At 44.7% G+C, this 21785-nt stretch overlaps 1 pseudogene; it reads right to left on the bottom strand.

The window, feature by feature from the left end:
- Window positions 1-16696: 16696 nt before the first annotated feature.
- On the bottom strand, window positions 16697-17256 carry LOC125116992 (COMM domain-containing protein 2-like; annotated as a pseudogene).
- Between the last annotated feature and the right edge of the window lie 4529 nt (window positions 17257-21785).

The raw sequence follows: 21785 nt of genomic DNA on the forward strand, positions 1-21785 counted from the left end.
CCATACTGTGTTCCATAGTGGTTGTACCATTTTACATTTCTATCAGCAGTGTAAAGAGTGTTCTCTTTTCTCCACACCCTATAAGCATTTATTGTACCTTTCTTTTTTAGGGCCACACTTGCGGCATATTAAAGTTCCCAGGCTAGGGGTTGAATCGGAGCTGCAGCTGCCAGTCTACAGCTGTGTCTGTGATGTACGCCACAGCTCACGGCAACACCGGATCACTTAACCCACTGAGCAAGGCCAGGGATCGAACCTGCATTTTCATGGTTACTAGTCAGGTTCCTTACCACTGAGCCATGATAGGAACACCATTTGTAGACTTTTTAAGGATGGGGATCACTGAGGGCATTCTTGAAAACTGGCTATCACAAGCTTTTTAACATTATTCTTGTTATTTTTAGGGCTGCACCTATGGCACATGCCAGTTCCCAAGCTAGGGGTTGAATCAGAGCTACAGCTGCTAGCCTATGCCACAGGCTATGAGCCATGCAACACTAGATATGAGCCATGTCTACGACCTACACCACAGTTCACGGCAACGCTGGCTCCCTGACCCACTGAGCAAGGCCAAGGGTCGAACCTGCATCCTCATGGATACTAGTTGGATTCCTTTCAGCTGCGCCACAACAGGAACTCCAATTTTTAACATTATTATGAAACCAGTTTTGATTTTATAAATCCTCTGATATTAGAGACTCAGGTCCATGAATCATACTTTGAGATCTGCTGCTCTGATAATATAAGCTCTCATCAGGCGACATGATTTGTGCTCTTTTGAAGATGATTCTCACATCTACCTCTTTTGCAATTTCAACTAAGTTTGTTAGAAGTCAATTTAAAAACAAGTAAGCCATATTTAAAATTTCTTATATATTTTCAATTTGAACCACATTCTTAGCTAATTCATTCCACATATTACCTGTTAATTAAGTCCTATCTTCTTTCATTTTTCATAATAGGCCTTAGACAAGGGTTCCTGAGACAGGCTTGACTACATGCTCATACACCAGCATACAACTCATCCCAACACTGACTTGTGAGACCCCAGTCTTTGTTCCCTTTGAGAAGAATCCTACTATTTTTAGCATTTGATACAGCTGAGCTTTGTCCCCTTGGTCACCTCAGCCCCCTCCTCGGGATGGATACCCTACACTGTGTCCATGTCAAGACCTTGGCTAGCAGAGCTCAGCACATAGAGCCAGCAGTGAGCTACACTGAGGTTTGTGCTGGAATAGGAAAACGGTGTTCCATCTTCCACTGTTTGACACAAGTAACAGTCCAAGTCCAATTTTGTTTTGGTTTTTAAGGCTGCACCCGTGGCATATGGAGGTTCCTGGAGCTAGGGGTCAAACTGGAGTTGTAGCTGCAGGCCTACACCACAGCCCCAGCAATCTGAGTTGCATCTGTGAACTCCATCTCAGCTTGTGGCAATACCAGATCCTCAACTCACTGAACAAAGCCAGGGATAGAATTTGCATCCTCCTGGATACTACGTTGGGTTCTTAACCCACTGAGCCACAATGGGAACTCCTCCACGTCCAGTTGGGACCACCGAGTGATCTGTTTGGCTGCTACTTCCCTCCTTATAGCAGGATACCTGCTCCTCTGGACTCTTCTTATTCCTATTCCTTGATGTTCTGGAAGGCTTGCAACCATTTTCAGCACCTTAAACCAGAGGAGGGATAAATATCTAAGTTGAGCTCACCTTTGTCTAGAATGTAAAGCCCTTCCCCTCGTCTAGAGTCAGAACTGGAAGAATGAGGCTGGAGCTGCCTGCAGCTACAGTTGCTAGAACCACATTCAGGAGGTGAAAAAGTAGCCAAACAAGACCTACAGAGCCAATAATAAGACAGGTAGATTGAGTCTCTGGTTTCACTCCTGCTTGAGGCTAGTTCCAGCTCCTTTTCTTCCCCATGATTGGACTCAAAGCTGGCAAATTTGTCAAATTTCTATCACTTTATCCTATCACTGAGACAATTGACTCTCTGGGCCCAATTATATCGTGAGGAACCTGCTTCCTGAAGGAGCACGTGTGGCAAGACAATAACAGGGCTGAGATGCAATGAAGATCTAGAGAGAAGATTGAGAAGCTGCTGGTATCGAAAAGGCAGGTGAACCAGGGAAGTAGACAGTTGGGTGGTGGGAAACAGACACTCTGAGGGTTTTGATGGAAGAATGAACTGGTGAGATTCGGGGGAAGGTAATTTGGCTACATTTCATAGATAACTGAAATGTCTCCATTCCTTGAGCCAGTAATTTTACTCAATGCCGCATTGTTTTGTTGTGGTAAAAAGCTGGGAATATCAAACTGTTGGCACCATGAATGGAGGAGTGATTAAGTAAATCATGGAAACATGTCCAAGTTCTACTAACAGTAAAAAAGCATGTAAAGTCATGTAAAGAATTTGTTTATAGGTGTGTTTTGTATGTGCAAAGCAAAAAGTGTGGAGAATCATGCATTGTGTAGTTAGGGGATCTCTCTGGGAAGGTGACTGTAATTACAGAAGACTTTGTATGTGTGAGCCCAGAATATTGGGAAAGATTAATGTCTGTTTTCTTTCTGTTGCTATAAGAAAGTAGCATGAGGATGAGTCAGTTCTTTCACAGTTAGTGTTAGTATTCTGAGTTCTAGGGTCTCTGTCCAGGAGGGTTCGTTTACTCATTTGTTTATTCACTTTGATCATCAGATTGAGTGACCGAGGTCCAACTAGTTAGGCATGCTTCTCAGTGCTGGGCGTGAAGTAGCAAAACAGAATTATTACCCTTATGGATTTTATGATTGATTATGAAAACAAATATCAGATGTGTGGAGAACAGGAAGAGCATGGGGACAGGATGCTGGGTGGGGACAGTAGGGTCCTATAATATAGAAAGTGGACAGAGAAAGCCTCCCTGAGGAGGCAACAGAAGGACCTGAAAGAAGCAAGGAAGCCATGCAGCTCTGGAGGACAGAGGGGTCCTCCAGGGACAGTGTACATAAGACCCTAAAGGTGAAGTGAGCTTGATGAGTTTGAGGCCAGAAGGACTGTGTGGCTGGAAGGAAGAATGAGAAGTGAAGTGAGAGGAGAGGGAGGGGGCAGAGCATTGTGCTCTGGACTTGAGGCCATTGCACCATCCCAAGAGCAGTCTGAGAGGACAGGCCACTAGAAGCTTTGGGTCAACTTTCAAATGATCACTCTGGTTGCTGTGTTGAGATGAGGGTAGAGGGGGCAAGGAATGGAGGCAGGGAGAAGATGAGTTAGAAATGATTGCCGGGGGAGTTCCTGTCATGGCTCAGTGGTTAACGAATCTGACTAGGAATCATGAGGTTGCATTTTCGATCCCTGGCCTTGCTCAGTGGGTTAAGGATCTGGCGTTGCCATGACCTGTGGTGTAGGTTGCAGACTCGGCTCGGGTCCCATGTTGCTGTAGCTCTGGTGTAGGCCGGCGGCTACAGCTCTGATTCGAACCCTAGCCTGGGAACCTCCATGTGCCGTGGGAGCGGCCCAAGAAAATGGCAAAAAGACAAAAAAAAAAAAAAATTTGCCGGGATCCAGATGAGAGGAAATGGCTTGGATTTTGGCGATAGAGGTGGTTGGCTTCAAAAGGTATTTTGAATGAGTTGCCTGGTGGCTCAGTTGGTTAAGGATCCAGCATTGTCAGTGTTGTGGTTCAGGTCATTGCTGTGATGCTCAGTCCCTGGCCTGAGACATTGTTCTCTGTCTTTCTGTCTTTTTAGGGCCACACCCATGACATATGGTGGTTCCCAGGCTAGAGGTCAAATCAGAGTTGTAGCTGCTGGCCTACACCATAGCCACAGCAATGCCAGACCTGAGCTGCCTCTGAAACTTACATCACAGCTCATGGCAACACTGGATCCTTAACCCACTGAGCAGGGCCAGGGATCAAACCTATGTCCTCATGGATGTTAGATTTGTTTTCACTGAGCCACGATGGGAACTCCTGACGTGAGACATTCTGTAGGCTACAGATGTAGCAAAGGAAAAAAAAGTATGTTGAAGGTACAGCTAGTGGATTTGTTGGAATGACAGATGGCAGGTAGTAGTCGTTGTGACTCAGGGCCCAGTATCAATGCTGTCAGACCCCTGGAAGGTAACCCTTCTCCCAGGACTGCTGGAGGCTTAAGGGGGATTCCAGCGGGTCATCCCAAAGGGGTCTCAGTACAAACTGATGCTTTGAGTTGAAGGTGGAGGAGGACATAAGCAGGAGAGAGAGGGTGGAAGTTTGGTCTTTTCTGTTGTAGAACAGGTTGCTGCTGCTGCAGCGGACTCTTCCCAGAGGGAGATGGCAGGTGAGGCTGGATGCCTTGTGCTGTGGCCTTGACCCACATGGTTTGGGAGGAAGCTAAGGACAGACCTCATTTTCACCCACCAAAACAAGAGAAGACTCATAGCTGGATATAACTTGCTTAGAAAAACTGAGACCAATTATACCTTGTTTCACTTTGATTTTTAGAGACATTCATTATTTTCTTTTTTTTTTTTTCTTTCTTTTTAGGGCCGCACCCGAGGCATATGGAAGTTCCCAGGCTAGGGGTCGAATTGGAGCTGTAGCTGCTTTACCCCACAGCTTACGGCAACCAGATCCTTAACCCACTGAGCAAGGCCAGGGATCAAACCTGCATCCTTATGGATACTAGTTGGATTCATTTCTGCTGAGCCACAACAGGAACTCTGCATTGTTTTCGTATAATCATTCAATTCAGGGAGTGTCATGGAGTTAGGGTTTTAAGTATAGATTAAGAAGGGGTTTCCTCAAGGAGTAAGGTGGAAGTCAGATATATGTGACTAAAAATGGAAAAGGAGAGTCTAACATTGATGCTATCAGTATAATCATCATCTGAGAAACTTGTCAAGGGAAGGAAAGAAACAGTGAAAAGAACAAACTTCAGTTGTTATCAAAACTTCATTGCAAAGAAAAATACTCACACATTTTTAATAATTTAGGCATACAATTCTGAACAAAGTTTATTATATAGATAGCAAATGTAGTCATTCAACATCTATTTGTCAAAGAGATTTACTTTAGAAAGAATAGTTGAACAGAAAAATCTCATCTCCATAGTACATGCTATTGGTGTGTAATTTTTTTGTTTTTTTGGACAAGGCATATGGAGTTAGCAGGCCAGGGATCAGATCTGAGCCATGCTTGTGGACCTACACCACAGCTGTAGCCTTGCCAGATCCTTTAACCCACTATGCCAGGCCAGGGATTGAACCTGTGGCCTGGTGCTGCAGAGATACCCCCAATCCTGTTTCACCACAGTGGAAACTCTTGGTTCGTAAGTTAAATGGCAATATTTCATTTTTTTCTTGTTTTTTGGCCACACCCAAGGCCTGTTGAAGTTCCCCGGGCCAGGGCTGAAACCTATGCAACAGCAGCAACCCTAGCCACTGCTATGACAATGCCAGATCCTTAACCTGCACCACCAGGGAACTCCAATAAGTCCTTTTGATGACCATCCTAATTTGGCCTGAATTATTAACTTAGTTATAGCAGGTGTGTGTGTGTTTTTTTTTTTTTTGTCTTTTGTCTTTTTTGTTGTTGTTGCTATTTCTTGGGCCGCTCCCGCGGCATATGGAGGTTCCCAGGCCAGGGGTTGAATCGGAGCTGTAGCCACCGGCCTACGCCAGAGCCACAGCAATGCGGGATCCGAGCCGCGTCTGCAACCTACACCACAGCTCACGGCAACGCCGGATCGTTAACCCACTGAGCAAGGGCAGGGACCGAACCCGCAGCCTCATGGTTCCTAGTCGGATTCGTTAACCACTGCACCACGACGGGAACTCCATGGTGTGTTTTTTTGACTGCAGACATGCCACCCTGCTCAGTCACCAAGGCCCATCTGTCGTCCATGACTACACTGGCATGAGATTAAAGAAGTCAAAAGTCTATTTACGGCATTTCCAGTGGTCAAGGTTTGGGTTTCTGAAGTGTTGGTTAGATTTTCTGGGGTCGCCTCATGGCAAGCAAAGCCTCCCAGTGGAGCTGCCAATCTCCTGCCAGTCCTATTTCTGCTAACATGACTCCCGTGGTCCTCTTGGGACAGTATGAGTATTATCATGTATAGTGACTGTGAATGAGACCAAATGGCCTAATATACACGCTGCCTCTTGCCACACATCATTGATATAAGGATAAGCATTTCCATAGGGGCCAAATTTTCTCTTGTCTCTGGGCCTTCATTCTGGGGAGTGCCCCATCTCCTGAAGGTGTAATAAGAGATCCAGGAACAGAAGAATTTTTTTTTTTTTTTTTTTTTGCTATTTCTTTGGGCTGCTCCCGCGGCATATGGAGGTTCCCAGGCTAGGGGTCAAATCGGAGCTGTAGCCACTGGCCTACGCCAGAGCCACAGCAACGCAGGATCCGAGCCGCGTCTGCAACCTACACCACAGCTCACGGCAACGCCGGATTGTTAACCCACTGAGCAGGGGCAGGGACTGAACCCGCAACCTCATGGTTCCTAGTCAGATTCGTTAACCACTGCGCCACGACGGGAACTCCAGGAACAGAAGAATTTAACAAGGAGGCATCTACCAGGAGCCATGGAAGAGAGAAGTTATGAACATAATGCACGTACATTGCAGGTACAAGGCCCTTGGAATTTGGCTCAAGCGAACAATGTAGGAGACCTATTTGTGGGTTTCCTCATCAAACATTAGATCTGAAGTCAAAAAGAGCCTGTCATAGGTCATTTCAAGTGAGACGTTTTAAAATTCCCTTTCAGACTGTCCTGGTCCATAGAAGGGCTACAGGCAGGAGAGAGACCCAGGTTCCTGAAAACTCTTGGCATAGCTTAGCAAGCCTTCTCAGAGCATGACTTGCTTTTTCTGCCCTGCCTGAGGACTGGGCCTCCAGGAAGAATGGATGTGGTAGTTAATACCCAGAGCTGGGGAAACTAATTGGGTCAGTTTGGCAGTGAAGGAAAGTCTGTTATCACTGCAAGGTTTTTGGCAACACAAATCTCAGAATTCTCTGGTTAAGCAGAAATACGTATACTTCTACTGCCTTTTCAATTCTAGTAGGAAAGCTGCTGTCCACCCAAAGGTGTCTATGAAAACCAGTGGGTTTTTCCATACCCTGTATGGAGCCTTTGGGTCAAGTTCATTTGCCAATCCTCCCTTCAGTAGGTTCCCTAATGTTGTATGGGCCGAGATAGAGTGGAGGTATGGGGTGGCGTCCTGGGTCATTGTGGGCACAGAGATAACAAGTCTTGGTGACATTTGTAATAGTTTATGACAGTCCCTTACGCAGGAACACCTGAGTAACCAGCTTGACTAGGGAGTCCCATTGTAAGTGGAAGGATTCATAGCAGTGCTTAATTCTATTGTTCTGCCCCAGGAGTGAGAAGGCATTATATTTTGTCAGCCATGCTAAATCGTCTTTTTGTTGTTGTTGTGTCTGCAGGACTCAAATTCCCAGGTATTTTGAACCTGTGCTGTAGCAGTGGCCCAAACCATAGCAGTGACAATGCTAGGTCCTTTAACAGCTAGGCCACCAGGGAACTCCTGAATGGTTTCTTTTCACTCCTGTGCATTTATCCCACGCTTCTTGAGGTGTTTAGGATGGCACCTTCAGGAAGGGTGAGCTGTCAGGTCTGAGAGCTGCAGCTTGTGAGACTGACTGTTCTTTGGCTGTGGCGGTAGCAGCCTTGTTAGGATGTTTCCCACTGTAAGGGAGGTGTTGCCCCTTTGGTGATCCCTGCAGTGAACATTGCAACTTCCTTTGGAAGCTGGACCACTTCTAGGAGTTCTAGAATTTCTGCCTGGTGTTTTATAGGGGACTCTCTGGCTGGGTTCCCCTCTCTTTCCATATAACATCAAGGGCATGTAATACCAAGAATCCATACTTGGGGTCTGTGTGTGTGAGTGTGTATACACACATAGATATGTAATTTTATTCAAATATTGTTGATTTACAATGTATTCCTTCTGTATGGCTAGGTGATTCAGCTATGCATATATTTTTTTCATATTCTTTACTAGTATGGTTTATCACAGGATATCGAATATAGTTCCTTTGTGGTACACAGTAGGACCTTGCTGTTTCTTCATGGTATATATACTAGCTTGCATCTGTCCGAAACTCACAGTCCTTCCCTCCCTGATCCTCCTTCTGCATGCATCCACAAGTCTGTTCTCTATGTCCATGACTTACTTTCTGTTTCATAGATAGGTTCATTTGCATCATATCTTAGATTCCACACACATCGTGTTTGTCTTTCCCCTGTCTAACTTCACTTAGTATGGGAATCTCTAGTTCCATCCATGTTGCTGCAAATGGCATTATTTTGTTCTTTTTAATAGCTGAGTAATATTCTACTTTGTGTAGAGATCAAATCTTTATCCATTCATTTATCAATGGACATTTTTTTGGTTGTTTCCAAGTCTTGGCTATTTTAAATAGTGGTGCTATGAATATGGGGTGCATGTATCTAGTTTTTTCTGTATGTGTACCCAGGTGTGGGATTGCTGGATCATATGGCAACTCTGTTTTTAGTTTTTTGAGAAATCTCCATACTGTTTTCCATAGTGGTTTTATCAATTTACATTCCCACCAACAGTGTAGGAGGGTTCCCTTTTCTCTATACCCTGTCAGCATTTATTTTTTGTAGACCCCTCTTTTTTTTTTTATTTCTCTTTTTGTCTTTTTGCCTTTTCTAGGGCCGCTCCCACAGCATATGGAGGTTCCTAGGCTAGGGGTCTAATCAGAGCTGTAGCCACCAGCCTACGCCAGAGCCACAGCAACTTGGGATCCGAGCCGTGTCTGTGACCCACACCACAGCTCACAGCAACACCAGATCCTTAACCCATTGAGCAAGGCCAGGGATCAAACGCGCAACCTCATGGTTCCTAGTCAAATACATTAACCACTGTTCCATGATGGGAACTCCTATTTTTCGTAGACTTTCTGATGATGGTCATCCTGATCAGTGTGAGGTGATACCTCATTGTAGTTGTGATTTGCATTTCTCTAATAATTAGCAACAATGAGCATCTTTTCATGTGTCTTTTGGCCATCCGTATATCTTTTTTTTAAAGGGCCGCATCCATGGCATGTGGAGGTTCCCAGGCTAGGGGTCAAATCAGAACTGTAGCCTAGCCACTGGCTTACACCACAGCCACAGTAACGCAGGATCTGAGCTGTGTTTGCAACCTACACCACAGCTCATGGCAATGCCAGATCCTCAACCCCAGGGATTGAACCTGCAAGCTCACGTTTACTAGTTGGATTTGTTTCTGCTGTACCACAGCGGAAACTCCTTTTTTGGATGAATGTCTATCTGGATCTATCCATTTTTTTGATGGCGTCGTTTGCATTTACATCACTGAATTATGTGAACTGTTTTTGTATATCTTGGAATGTAAGCCCTTGTCAGTGACATCATTTGCAAATATTTGCCCCAAGGCCAACCATCAGTTGTCTTTTCATTTGTTTATGGTTTTCTTTGTTGTGCAAAAGTTTATAACTGTGATCAGGCCCCATTTGTTTGTATTTGCTTTTTTTTTTTTTTTGTCTTTTTGCTATTTCTTGGGTTGCTCCCGCGGCATATAGAGGTTCCCAGGCTAGGGGTCCAATCGGAGCTGTGGCCACCGGCCTACGCCAGAGCCACAGCAACTCGGGATCGGAGCCGTGTCTGCAACCTACACCACAGCTCACGGCAACGCCGGATCGTCAACCCACTGAGCAAGGGCAGGGACCGAACCCGCAACCTCATGGTTTCTAGTCGGATTCGTTAACCACTGCGCCACGACGGGAACTCCTGTATTTGCTTTTATTTCCATTGCCTTTGGAATATTTTGCTTATATTCTTTCTAGGACTTGTGTAGTATCAGGTATTAATATTTAAATCTTTAAGCCCTTTTGAGTTTATTTTTGTGTATGATATGAGGCTGTGTTCTAATTTCATTGATTTTTCATGCAGCTGCCCAACTTTTCCAATAGCACCTGCTAAAGAGACTGTCCTTTCCCCATTATATAGTTTTATCTACTTTATTAAAGATTAATTATCCATAGGTATGTGGGTTTATTTCTGGGTTCTCTATTCCATTGATCCATATGTCTGTTTTGTACAAATACCATACTGTTTTTATTACTGTAGCTGTGTAGTATTTTCTGAAATCTGGGAAATGTCTCCTATGTTCTTTTTCCTCAGGATTCCTTTGGCAATACTGAATATTTTATCATTCTATATAAATTTTAGTATTTGTGCTAGTTTTGTGAATAATGTCGTGGGTAATTTGATAAGGATCCTATTAAAGCTGTAGATTACTTTGGGTAGTATAACCTTTTTAATAACATTAGGAAACATCATATATTGATTCTTTTTTTTTTTTTGTCTTTTTGCTATTTTTTTGGGCCGCTCCCTCGGCATATGGAGGTTCCCAGGCTAGGGGTCGAATCGGAGCTGTAGCCACTGGCCTACGCCAGAGCCACAGCAACGTGGCATCCGAGCCGTGTCTGCAACCTACACCACAGCTCACGGCAACACTGGATCGTTAACCCACTGAGCAGGGGCAGGGACCGAACCCACAACCTCATGGTTCCCAGTTGGATTCGTTAACCACTGTGCCACAACGGGAACTCCCATATATTGATTCTTAATCCCTTTTTCTCTCTCTTTTTTTTTTTTCTTTTTGCTATGCCTGCAGCATGCAGAAGTTCTTAGGCTAGCCAGGGATCAAACCCATGCCCCAGCAGCAACCCAAGCTGCTGCAATGACAGTACTGGATCCTTATCCCGCTATGCTACAAGGAAGCTCCTTAATCCCTTTCCTAGAGAGAGAGTCTCCTGTCAAGGCAATCAGCTCAGCCTTTTGGGCAGAAATGAGAGGGTAGAGCTCCAGACTCACCAACTGTCAGCAGGTTAACCATGGCATAGCTGGCCTTTCTAACCCCTTCATGTGTAAAACTGGTAAACTGTTCTGCATTGGGATTGGTCAGGGGCTCATCCTCAAGGTCTGGGTTACCGAAGTAAACTCGTTCAGAAGTCTCAACATGGGAGTGAACAAAGGACCCTAAGGGTGGGGGGATTTGGCATCAGAGTTGCTGGGTTCAGGACTTGACAGATCTTAAAAGTTATGCCTGGGTGTTGAGTAGGCGGGCTTGGTATTTAAGCAGTTATCCACCTGTCGGCCATTGGTGTCCCTTTGCTTCTAGGACCCCCTTGTACTTGGTGAGGAGGTAGGATGTCTAGGAGATTGGCAGGGTAGTAACAGCCCACATTTTAAGAACTTGGTTATTAAAGCCTGGATACCTCACTGGGCCTTGAGTCTTAAGGGATACTGCTTTTTTTCCCATGGGTAATCAGCAGTGGGTTTCAATGAAATCTGAACTGAGCGAACATTCAAGAATAACTCTGCCAGGAACCTCAGGGTCCTGGATGGGTGGGTTTACTTGAGAAACAATATGGGGTGGAAGGGAGACTTCCTCTGTTTGGGACTGAGGGAGGCTCCCATGGCCAAGAGAAGCTGTTTTCCCTGGTGGGTGCCTTCTCTGAGGGGGTCTCCTAATGTAACTCTTGTCTGAGCAAATCCCTTCCTGACAAGAAGACGGGGCATTCTGGCATGAGCCGAGTGGCTGCAAATGTAAAACTTCCTAGTAAGCACCTAAGAGGGTGGGGGAATCATTTGGCTCTGGGCCATCCACTGATCCCTATTGCTATACAGGATTGGGTGGACAAGGGTCCAGAGAAAGCTGTCAGCACAGAGTAGACAGCCCCCCATCTAAGGAAAGATTTTTTGCTACCTGCCACTTCAAGGGTTACCCAAGGCCCCTCCGGAAAAATGACTGGTGTCCTTTGGGATCCAGGGAGGGTCCTCGGCCCCCTCAGTCTTTAGTCCACTTGGCCTTCGTAGGTTTGGGAGCCCCAGTTCCCCTTTGGGCTTGAGGGATGTCCCTCTTCCAGTGGCCCTAATCTGATACCATGCCAACTCAAGTCCCATTTTTTCCATACAGTGGGCATTTGTCCTTCTAGTGTTCCTCCTGACTACATTTAAAAGAAGTCCCTGCTCAGTGGGGTAGTCACTCTGATCCAGACTTTCTGCATCCTACCCCTGCCTTGAGCTTTCCCAAGGAGTGGGGGATGGGGAGTAGCCCTGAGATGGTACAGGGGTTAGGTCTGCCACCCATAATTGTGCCTTTTTTTGTTGTCCCCGAATCCCTTTTATCCAATCCTATGTCTATTGTTAGATACTCCAAAAGCCAAGTCTTTGAGTTGATTCCCAGGGGGTTGAGGTCCAATAGCTGCCTTACATAATTTTCTGCTAATGTCTGGGGGCAGAGTGATAAAATGGGTATTTACTAGGACTTGCCCTCTGGGGTGTCACGGTTAACACTGGTATACTTTCTAAAGGCTTCCACCAAGTTCTCACCTTTTCCCTGTGTTACTTCTCTGATTTTTGTCATAATTAACAGGCTTAACAACACACCTTTTCATTTCTTCTACAAGGCACTTTATCATGTGGTTCTTGTGTTCAAGCCTTCTACTTCCCTGTTGGTAATTTGGGGATTACATCCACCCCAACCTCCATCCCCATAAAGTAGATTACATGTCCTGATCTCAGGTTGTCAGTTGATCATCATATGTCAGGGCTGCACCAAGGATCTGACTTCTCTCTTCAAAGCTGCAGTATGTAGAACGGAGGACCTGTAGGTCCCCCAAGTAAGTTTATATGACAACATCAGCTTGGTGAATTCCTCTACAAACCAACTACAGTCCTCAGAAAAATTCTCTTTGCAAGTATCTGGGTCCTCCATGGCCATAGAAAAGGGGACATGGATTCTAATTGTTCCTGCATCACCAGCCATCACTTCCCTTAAGGCACAGAGTTTAGTACTGGGAGGCTGGTAGGGAGCCCAGCTTCATGTCTTACTGGCAGAACTCCCCTCCAGTAACAGAGGCTACAAGACAGGTGGTAAGACAGTAGGATTTCCAACAGTCCCGGTGTTGTGCAAGGGGTAGATGGTATGGAAGGGTGCTCCCCCTTAGAATTAGGGGGTGGGTGGGAGTTTGGGCTTGAGGACCTTGAGGAGATGGACTCCTAAGGGGATCATCTAAAACATCGGGCTCCTGTGGGGGAAGAAGGCACACTCAGAAGGAGTTTTCTAGACTTGGATCTCAGAATAGGGTCACAAACGTTTGGAATTACAGGATGTCCCTGCCATTTACCTTTTTACAAAATAGGTCCATCTGCAACATGGTATTACAATTCAATGACCTATTTTCTGGTCACATCTCTTGGCCTCTTAGTTTGTACTGGGGTTTGGAGCAGAGAAAGCTTTATTGCAGGGCCATACAAGGAGAAAAGCCAGCTCATGCCCCAAATAACCCTAAGATCCACAAATTGTTTCAGGAAAGCATTTTTAATGGCCAGATATGGGGATGGGGTAGGGTCTCAGGTATGTGATGAGCTCGTGCACAATTCTCTGGTTGTTTTTGAAGGAACAGGGTAGTTGACATTATCAATCCTTAGGGTCCAGAAGGTTGTGGACCACATGCTCATGATCATCAAGTAGTTAATTTGGGCGGTGATTTTTAGCATCTGAAAAACTCAGGAAATATGCATTAGTTACTCTTATCTTCAGAGAGAAGATACAGCAGAGGATATGGGGGAAGGGTCTGTCCCTGGAAGGACGCCTAGAGTCCTGCTTGGTTACAAAGGGAATATATTCTTCAAACATGGTAATATCAAAAAAGACAAAGGGAGTTGTGGGACACGCATGTTTCAGATTAAAGGAGAGTAAAGAGTCAGAAAATCCAAATGCAGTATATCTCATCATCAAGTTGACATTGTATTGGAAAAATGGATTCAGACGGTAGAAAGAATTGCATGACCATTAAATGTACTGGTTGATGATGAGATTGTGGCTGTGTAAGACAATGTCCCTATCTTTAGGAATTACACACTGAAGTATTGAGGGATAAAGGGCTACATGTATAGAATTGATTCTCAAATTGTTCAGGAAAAAGTTTGTCATTCTGTGTTGCTGTGTGTAAGACATCACAAATGAAACGGATAAAATGTTTACTATAAGTGAATTTGAGTAAAGAATATATGGGTGTTGTACTTTCCTTGGAACTTTTCTGTGAACTTGAAATTGTTTCACAAGAAAATGTTTTTAAAAAAAGAAACATATAGCTTAATAGTGTTGCATTCTATGTAGAAAAATAAGCAAGGTTGCAAATGTCAATAATACAAGGGATGAGGGAAGACTGCGGAGCAAGACCTCTTGGGGCCTTCCCAGGACAGACCCCTCCTCCACAGCCTCTGCTTGACTCCTCTCTGAGGCTAAGAACCACCACCAAATGGAAGAAATTAACTGCTTGATGATCATGAGCACGTGGCTCCCACACCTCCGGGTGCCTAAGGATTGATCACCAGCAACCAATCAGAATTGTGCACGAGCTGATCACATGCCCTGTGATGCCCCTCCCTCCCCTTGGCTTTAAAAATGCTTTGCTGACCCTCTTTGGGGACCCTGGGTGTTTCAAGCCTGAGCTGCTGTTCTCCTTGCTTGGCCCTGCAACAAACCTGTCTCTGCTCCAGAATCCATGAACAAGACTTCGGGAAGGTTACTTGAGTCAAGACCTGAACCAGGTGAGTGAGGAGCCCATGTAGTTCTTTGGGGCAATAGCCTTCCATGGGGAGGAACCAGTAAGTTCAAAGAAGGGACACAGCCAGGCACCTTCACGGGCAGGGGGGCCAGTGGGGCTGGAGCTGAGTGAGTGAGGGGAGGAGAAGGGGGTGAGGCTGGAGAAATAACAGAGCCTGGCTGGGCATTGGAGAACCAGGGGAAGGAAGAGGGGAGGTCCTGAGGGCTTTGCCCAGAGGAATCTGAGGATCTGTCTTTTGTTTTCCACACTCTGCTCGCTGTGTTGAAACAGATGGAAGAGGAGGCCAGAGCAGAGGCAGGGCAGCAGTAAGTGGGCTGTTGTCAAAATCCAGGCGAGGGATGATGATTGCCTGGGACCCAGGCGGGGAGCAGAGGCATCTGTGAGCAGAGCCTGGCTTCTGGCTGTGTGGTGAAGCATCTGCTGATGGGAGAGGGAGAGGAAGTGAGGTTCAGGAGGGGTGTCGAGGGCCACTCAAGGGTTCTGGCCTGAGGAGCAGCTAGGAGGATGGAGATGTTGCAGGAGAGGAAAATGTCATGTCCTGGGGCCTGCAGGGGTCCTTCGGATGGACCACCAAGCGAGGGTGCTTGGCTTTGCCCAGGGGGCCCTTGGAGAGCCAGTCAGAGTAAAGGCAAAGCCAGCTTATTTAAAGATACACGTTCCATAGGGAGAATGGGGGCCTTAGGTGTTGAAGGGTTAAGTAGTTTCATAGGGGGGTTGGGGGGTGGGGGGTACCCTTGCTATTTCAGGGGAGGGTGGGGATTTACCAGGAATTGGCCACTTTGGGGCCTTTTCTGTCTGCCTGGGGACTGTCAGGGCATGAGGGGGAGTGGTTTTTAGTGTTACAGGGAAGGTGTAATGAGCTAAAGGTCAATGGCTGGAGCATACTTGATGCCACCTTGGTTTCAGCTGGTTCTAGCTGGTCTATTTGGCATCCCAACAGCTTTCTTCATTACCCAGCATTTGTGCCCTGCCCTTTTCTCCCTCCTGTCTGTTTTTGAATGAGCTGAAGTGGGGGAGCCTTGGGGGGCAAGCAGCTTTAGGGATACAGTGAAGAGTTAATTTTCGACATAATTAATTTTTAAAATTTTATTGGAGTATAGTTGATTTATGATTCAGATGTACAATGAAGTGAATCAGTTATGCCTATACATATATGGGGTGCTTTTAAAGACCAAAAATATTAAACTGTTTAGAAACATTTTGAGTAGTAATAGTATTACATTGTGGATTTTATTTTCAAATTTAGCTCAGTAAGGAGGAAAATAATAGTCAAGTATCAAAAAAGATAGTCATTTATATATACAGAGGATTTAAACAGTATAGATTCACTTCCAGTTGATTCAATCCTACTTAGACCTTTAAAATACAAATATAATTATCAAGAAGCTGACCACATTTAGCATCAGGAAAGGAACTTTACTTAGCTTTTGATCATGACCTCATTATCTTTTTGTTTTGTTTTGTTTGCTTTTTAGGGCCACACCTGAGGCACATGGAAGTTCCCAGGCTAGAAGGTGAATTGGAGCTGTAACTGCCAACCTATGCCACAGCTACAGCAACATCAGATCTGAGTGGCATATGCAACCTACACCACAGCTCACAGCAACACTAAGTACATAACCCTCTGAGTGAGGCCAGGGATTGAACCCTCATTCTCATGGGTGCTAGTTGGGTTTTTAATCTGCTGAGCCACAACAGGAATGCCCATGACCTCAATATCTTGATAGGTAAATTTTATGAAAAATTTTGTATTTATTACTATTTATTTTGTCTTTTTAGAGTGCAATATGAGGCATATGGAAGTTCCCAGGCTAAGGGTCAAATTGGGGTTATAGATGCCAGCCTATGCCACAGCCACAGTAGTGCAGGATCCAAGCTGTGTCTGGGACCTACACCAAAGCTCACGGCAACACCAGATCCTTCACCCACTGAGCAAGGCCAGGGATCGAACCTGCATCCTCATGGATTCATCGGTGGGTTTGTTAACCGCTGAGCCACCAAGGGAACTCCTATCACTATTAATTTTAAAAATTAACTTTGAAAGGTAACTGCTACATATCATCAATTCACATGTGATTCAAAGGGAATAAAACCTTAAAATTGGGACTAGTTGATAACTTCTTACAACTCTCCTAGAGGGGTTTGTTTTCACCTCCTTCAATGCTTGTTCCAATTGCTACACCAAATGGAGCAGGGTGGCTGGGTCTCTCTCCAGAACATGGGTGTGGTGATGTCCCTTCTGATTAAGCTGTAGCTTTATAGTCACTGGTGGTTTAATCTGTTGCCTGAGGCTTCTGCTTGTAGACTGTCTATCTCGTCTCCACTCAAGGCTGTAGTAACTGGGAAAGTCTGGTGCTCTTCACTCAGGATAGTTCTGATCTCCTTACTGTTGTCCAGATAAAGCTGAAACAGTATTTTTATTATTATTATTCAGAAAATCCCAGAACAAAAAAGCAGGTTGGAGAAATCCAGGTTGGAGTGGTGAGCATTGAGCTCTCTTTTGGCGATCTTGGGCTTTGCTCTTCGCCTCAGGAACTCCACTGCAATTTGCCCCAATTCAGCAACACCACCCTGTCCACTTGCAGCAGGAAGGTCAGCCAGGTTCTTCTTAGGTTCCTCTGATGAGTTCAGCAGCATCTTTGTTGGGCAGCCAATCCTGAACACATTTAAGTTTCAGACACCCATCTGATAGTTCAGAGGAGACCTGGAGCAGGCAGTTGTAGATAGGAAGCCACAGGAGAGCCCCACGCCAGAGATGTATATAGAAGATTTTTAAAGACAGAAGAGTGGGGAGTTCCCGTCATGGCGCAGCGGTTAACGAATCCGACTAGGAACCATGAGGTTGTGGGTTCAATCCCTGGCCTCACTCAGTGGGTTAAGGATCTGGCATTGCCGTGAGCTGTGGTGTAGGTTGCAGATGTGGCTTGGATCCCGCATTGCTGTGGCTGTGGCGTAGGCTGGCAGCTACAGCTCCGATTCGACCCCTAGCCTGAGAGCCTCCATATGCCTGGGGTGTGGCTCTAGAAAAAGACAAAAAGACAAAAAAAAAAAGAGTGGATGAGGGCACCTGGAAATAGATAGAGGTGTCAGAGCCAAGGATTGGGGCTGGGAAATGAGGATCTGAGAGGGGGCAGCCAGTGCACGAGGAGGGGAACCAAGAGGAGGTGGCATCCTGGAAGCCTGGGGCAGAAAGTGTTTTCAGGAGGAAGGAGCCATCAGGTGTGTCAAATCTGCTGACAAGTGGAAGGAGTTGGGAGCGGAGCATCAACCTGGCCATGTAACACTGTTCAGGTCCTCGAGGGTCCTGATGAGAGGGTTTGGCTGGGCTGTGGGGGCAAAGTCCTGCTGGGAGTGGGCTCAGGAGGGAGTGAGGAGACAGCTCTCTGGAGGCCTCTTGCTGTAAGGGGATGGAAGAAAGGAGGCTGTAGGGGAGGAGGAATATGATCAAGAGGGGCTTCCTCACCTGAAGAGGGAGGACTGGCCAGTCTTTACAGGTCCTGGAAGGTGATTTCAGTCGTTTCTTATTCCCTCCATCATCTGACCTTGATCCCAACTGACCCTGTGAATTTTTTTTTCCCATTTTTTTATTACTCAAATGAATTTATCACATCTGTAGTTGTATAATGATCATAACAATCTGATTTCACAGGATTTCCATCCCACAGCCCAGGCACGTCCCCCCACCCCCCAACCCTGTAAATTTTAACTTCCTCTCGGTCCGGTTTCTTCTTGCAGCCCTTCTTGAAAGCCCTAGGCTCTTTTTCTGCCCCGCTCCTCATCTCATCTGGCCTGTTTCTACGTAATTAGAAGAACCCTCCCGATCCATACCAGCTGCTGTCACATCCTCTGCCTGTGGCTCCCTGCCTTCCTTGAGGCCCAATGCCCTCCATTAAGGAGCCCCACTTGAAACTTTTCAAATATACTTAAGACTATTTATCTACCATGGACTCCCACCTCTGAATGCACAATCATTCTGGGGTGAGGAAGCATTTTATCCTAGAACAGATTTGAGGACGTGGTATCGGTTGAGGGTGGGGTGGAGTGTACGGTGATGAATTGTTAGCAACAGAGAGGAAATTACAAACCCAAGCTAGGTGTCAAAGAAAAACTGACAGGATGGGAGTTCCTGTCGTGGCACAGTGGTTAATGAATCCGACTAGGAACCACAAGGTTACGGGTTTGATCCCTGGCCTTGCTCAGTGGGTTAAGGATCCAGTGTTGCCGTGAGCTGTGGTGTAGGTCCCAGACACAGCTCAGATCCTGCATTGCTGTGGCTCTGACGTAGGCCAGCGGCTACAGCTCCAAAAGATTAGACCCCTAGCCTAGGAACCTCCATATACTGCTGAAGCAGCCCTAGAAAAGACAAAAAAACAAAAAACTGACAAACTGACAGGTCTTGTCAGTATATATGTGCTAAGTGTCTTCAGTATGTCACACCCTTTGATCTAGCAATTCTATTTCTAGGAACTTATTTAGGGGAAAAGGCATTTAAGATACTGTTGAGTGTGAAAGATTTGATCATCAGAGAATAGCCATTACTGAAAAATACTGGAAACATCCTGTCAACATCAGAGGGCTGCTAGATAAACCACATAATTATTAAAACAATGACATAGAAGTGACTGTGTATCATCAAGAAAGGTACTTGTGATAAGTGAAAAGAGAAGGACACATATACATCTTGGAGTGATTATGAAATTTCTCTGTTTTACTTTAATAGCTTACTGGGGGTTTTTTGCTTTTCTATTTTAATTATTTTTTGTCTTTTGTCTCTTTTTAGGGCCACACCTGCCACATATGAAGGTTCCCAGGCTAGGGGGTCTAATAGCTGCAGCTGCCGGCCTATACCACAGCCATAGCAACGTGGGATCTGAGACGTGTCTGCAACCTACACCACAGTTCACAGCAACGCCGGATCCTTAACCCACTGATTGAGGCCAGGGATCGAACCTGTAACCTCATGGTTCCTAGTTGGATTCGTTTCCACTGCACCGCAAAGGGAACCCCTATTTTAATGTTTTAAATTTAAATTTTGTTTTTATTGACATATAGCTGATTTACAACGTTCTTTTAGTTTCAGTAGTAATGCAAAGTGATTCAGTTTTATACATATATATATAGTTCAGATTGTTTACAATTATAGGTTATTAAAAAACATTGAGATTCTTTCCCTGTGCTATACAGTAGATCCTTGTTGTTTAGCACATATGCAGTATCACATATAAAGTAAATAATCTCAGATTCTTTTTTTTTTTTTTTGTCTTTTTGCCTTTTCTAGGGCCGCTTCCCGCAGCATATAGATGTTCCCAGGCTGGAGTTCTAATCAGAGCTGTAGCCGCTGGTCTACACCACAGCTCACAGCAACGCCGGATCCTTAACCCACTGAGCAAGGCCGAGGATCAAACCTGCAACCTGGTGGTTCCTAGTCAAATTCATTAACCACTGTGCCACGACAGGAACTCCTCAGATTCTTAATATATCCCTCCCTCCCCTTTTGATAATCATAAATTTGTTTTCTATGTCTGTGAGTCTATTTGTGTTTTGAATATCAGTTCACTTGTATCATTTTTTTTTGCAATAAGTAATAACATACAGTATTTGTCTTGCTCTGACTTGTTTCACTATGCATGATATCTCCCAGGTTCATCCATGTTGCTGCAAATAGCATTGTTCATTCATTTTTGTGGCCGAATAATAGTTCACTGGCTATATATACTACATCTTGTTTATCTATTCCTCTGTTGATGGACATTTAAGTTGCTTCCATGTCTTGGTTATTGTATACAGTGCTGCAATGAACATTTGGGTGCATATATATTTTCAAAATAGGGTTTTTTTAAAAATTTATTGGGGTGTAGTTGACAGGATTTCTGCTGTATAGCAGGTGATCCGGTTACACAAGTATACTTTTTCATATTCTTTTCCATTATGGTTTATTGCAGAATATTGAAATATAGTCCCTGTACTAGACAACAGGACCTTGTCGATCCATTCTGTACATACAGATTTGCATCTGCTAATCCCCAGCTCTAATCCTTCCCTCACCTACTCCCCTTCCCCCTTGGCAATCACAAGTCTTTTCTATGAAGCTTTTCTGTTTTGTAAATAAGTTCATCTGTGTTGTGTTGTATTTTAGATTCCACATATAAGTAATACGTGGGATTTGTCTTTCTCTTTCTGACTAACTTCACTTAGTATGATAATCTCTAGGTCCATCCATGTTGCTGAAAATGGTTTTTTTTTTTTTTCATTCTTTTTTATGGCTGAGCAGTACTCTATATATAGATGTATAAAATCTTTGTCTAGTCATCTGTCGATGGACATTTAGGTGGCTTCCATGTTTTGGCTCTTGTGAGTAGTGGTGCCATGAACACTGAGGTGTGCATATCTTTGCGAATGACAGTTTTGTCTGGGTATATGGCCAAGAGTGGGATGGCTGGATCACATAGCAACCCCATTTTTAGTTGTTTGAGGACCCTCCATACTGTTTTCCATAGTGACTACATAAATTGATATTCCCACGAACAGTGTAGGCGAGTTCCTTTTTCTCCACACCCTTTCTAGCATTTAGTTTTGGCAGACTTTTTAATGATGGCTATTAGGGCAGGTGTGAAGTGGTACCTCATTGTAGTTTTGATTTGCATTTCTCTAATATTTAGCAGTGATGGGCATCTTTTATGTCCCTATTGGCTATCTGTATGTCTTCTTTGGTGAAATGTCTATTCGTCTTTTGCCCATGTTTTTGATTATGTTGTTGGGTTTTTCGTTATTGAGTTCCATGAGTTGTATATTTTAGAAATTAAGCCCTTTTTCATAGCATCATTTGCAAATGTTTTCTCCCAGCCTGTAGGTTATATTTCTACTTGTTTTTGGCTTCCTTTGCTGTGCAAGAGCTTATAAGTTTGATTAGGTTCCATTTGTTTATTTTTGTTTTTATTTCTTTTGCCTTTAGGCACTGACCTAAAAACAAACAAAAAACCCGTTAGTACAATTTCTTTCAGAGAACGTTTTGCCTCTGTTCTTGCCTAGAAGTTTTATGGTGTCAGGTCTTATATTTAAGTCTTAAGGACATTTTGGTTTCGCTGTGTGTGTGGTAGAGAGGGTGTGTTCTAACTTTATTAATCTACTTGGGGCTTTTTCCAACTTTCCCAGCACCACTTGCTCAA

Source organism: Phacochoerus africanus, chromosome 15 (assembly GCF_016906955.1).
Source record: "Phacochoerus africanus isolate WHEZ1 chromosome 15, ROS_Pafr_v1, whole genome shotgun sequence".
Lineage (NCBI taxonomy): Eukaryota > Metazoa > Chordata > Mammalia > Artiodactyla > Suidae > Phacochoerus > Phacochoerus africanus.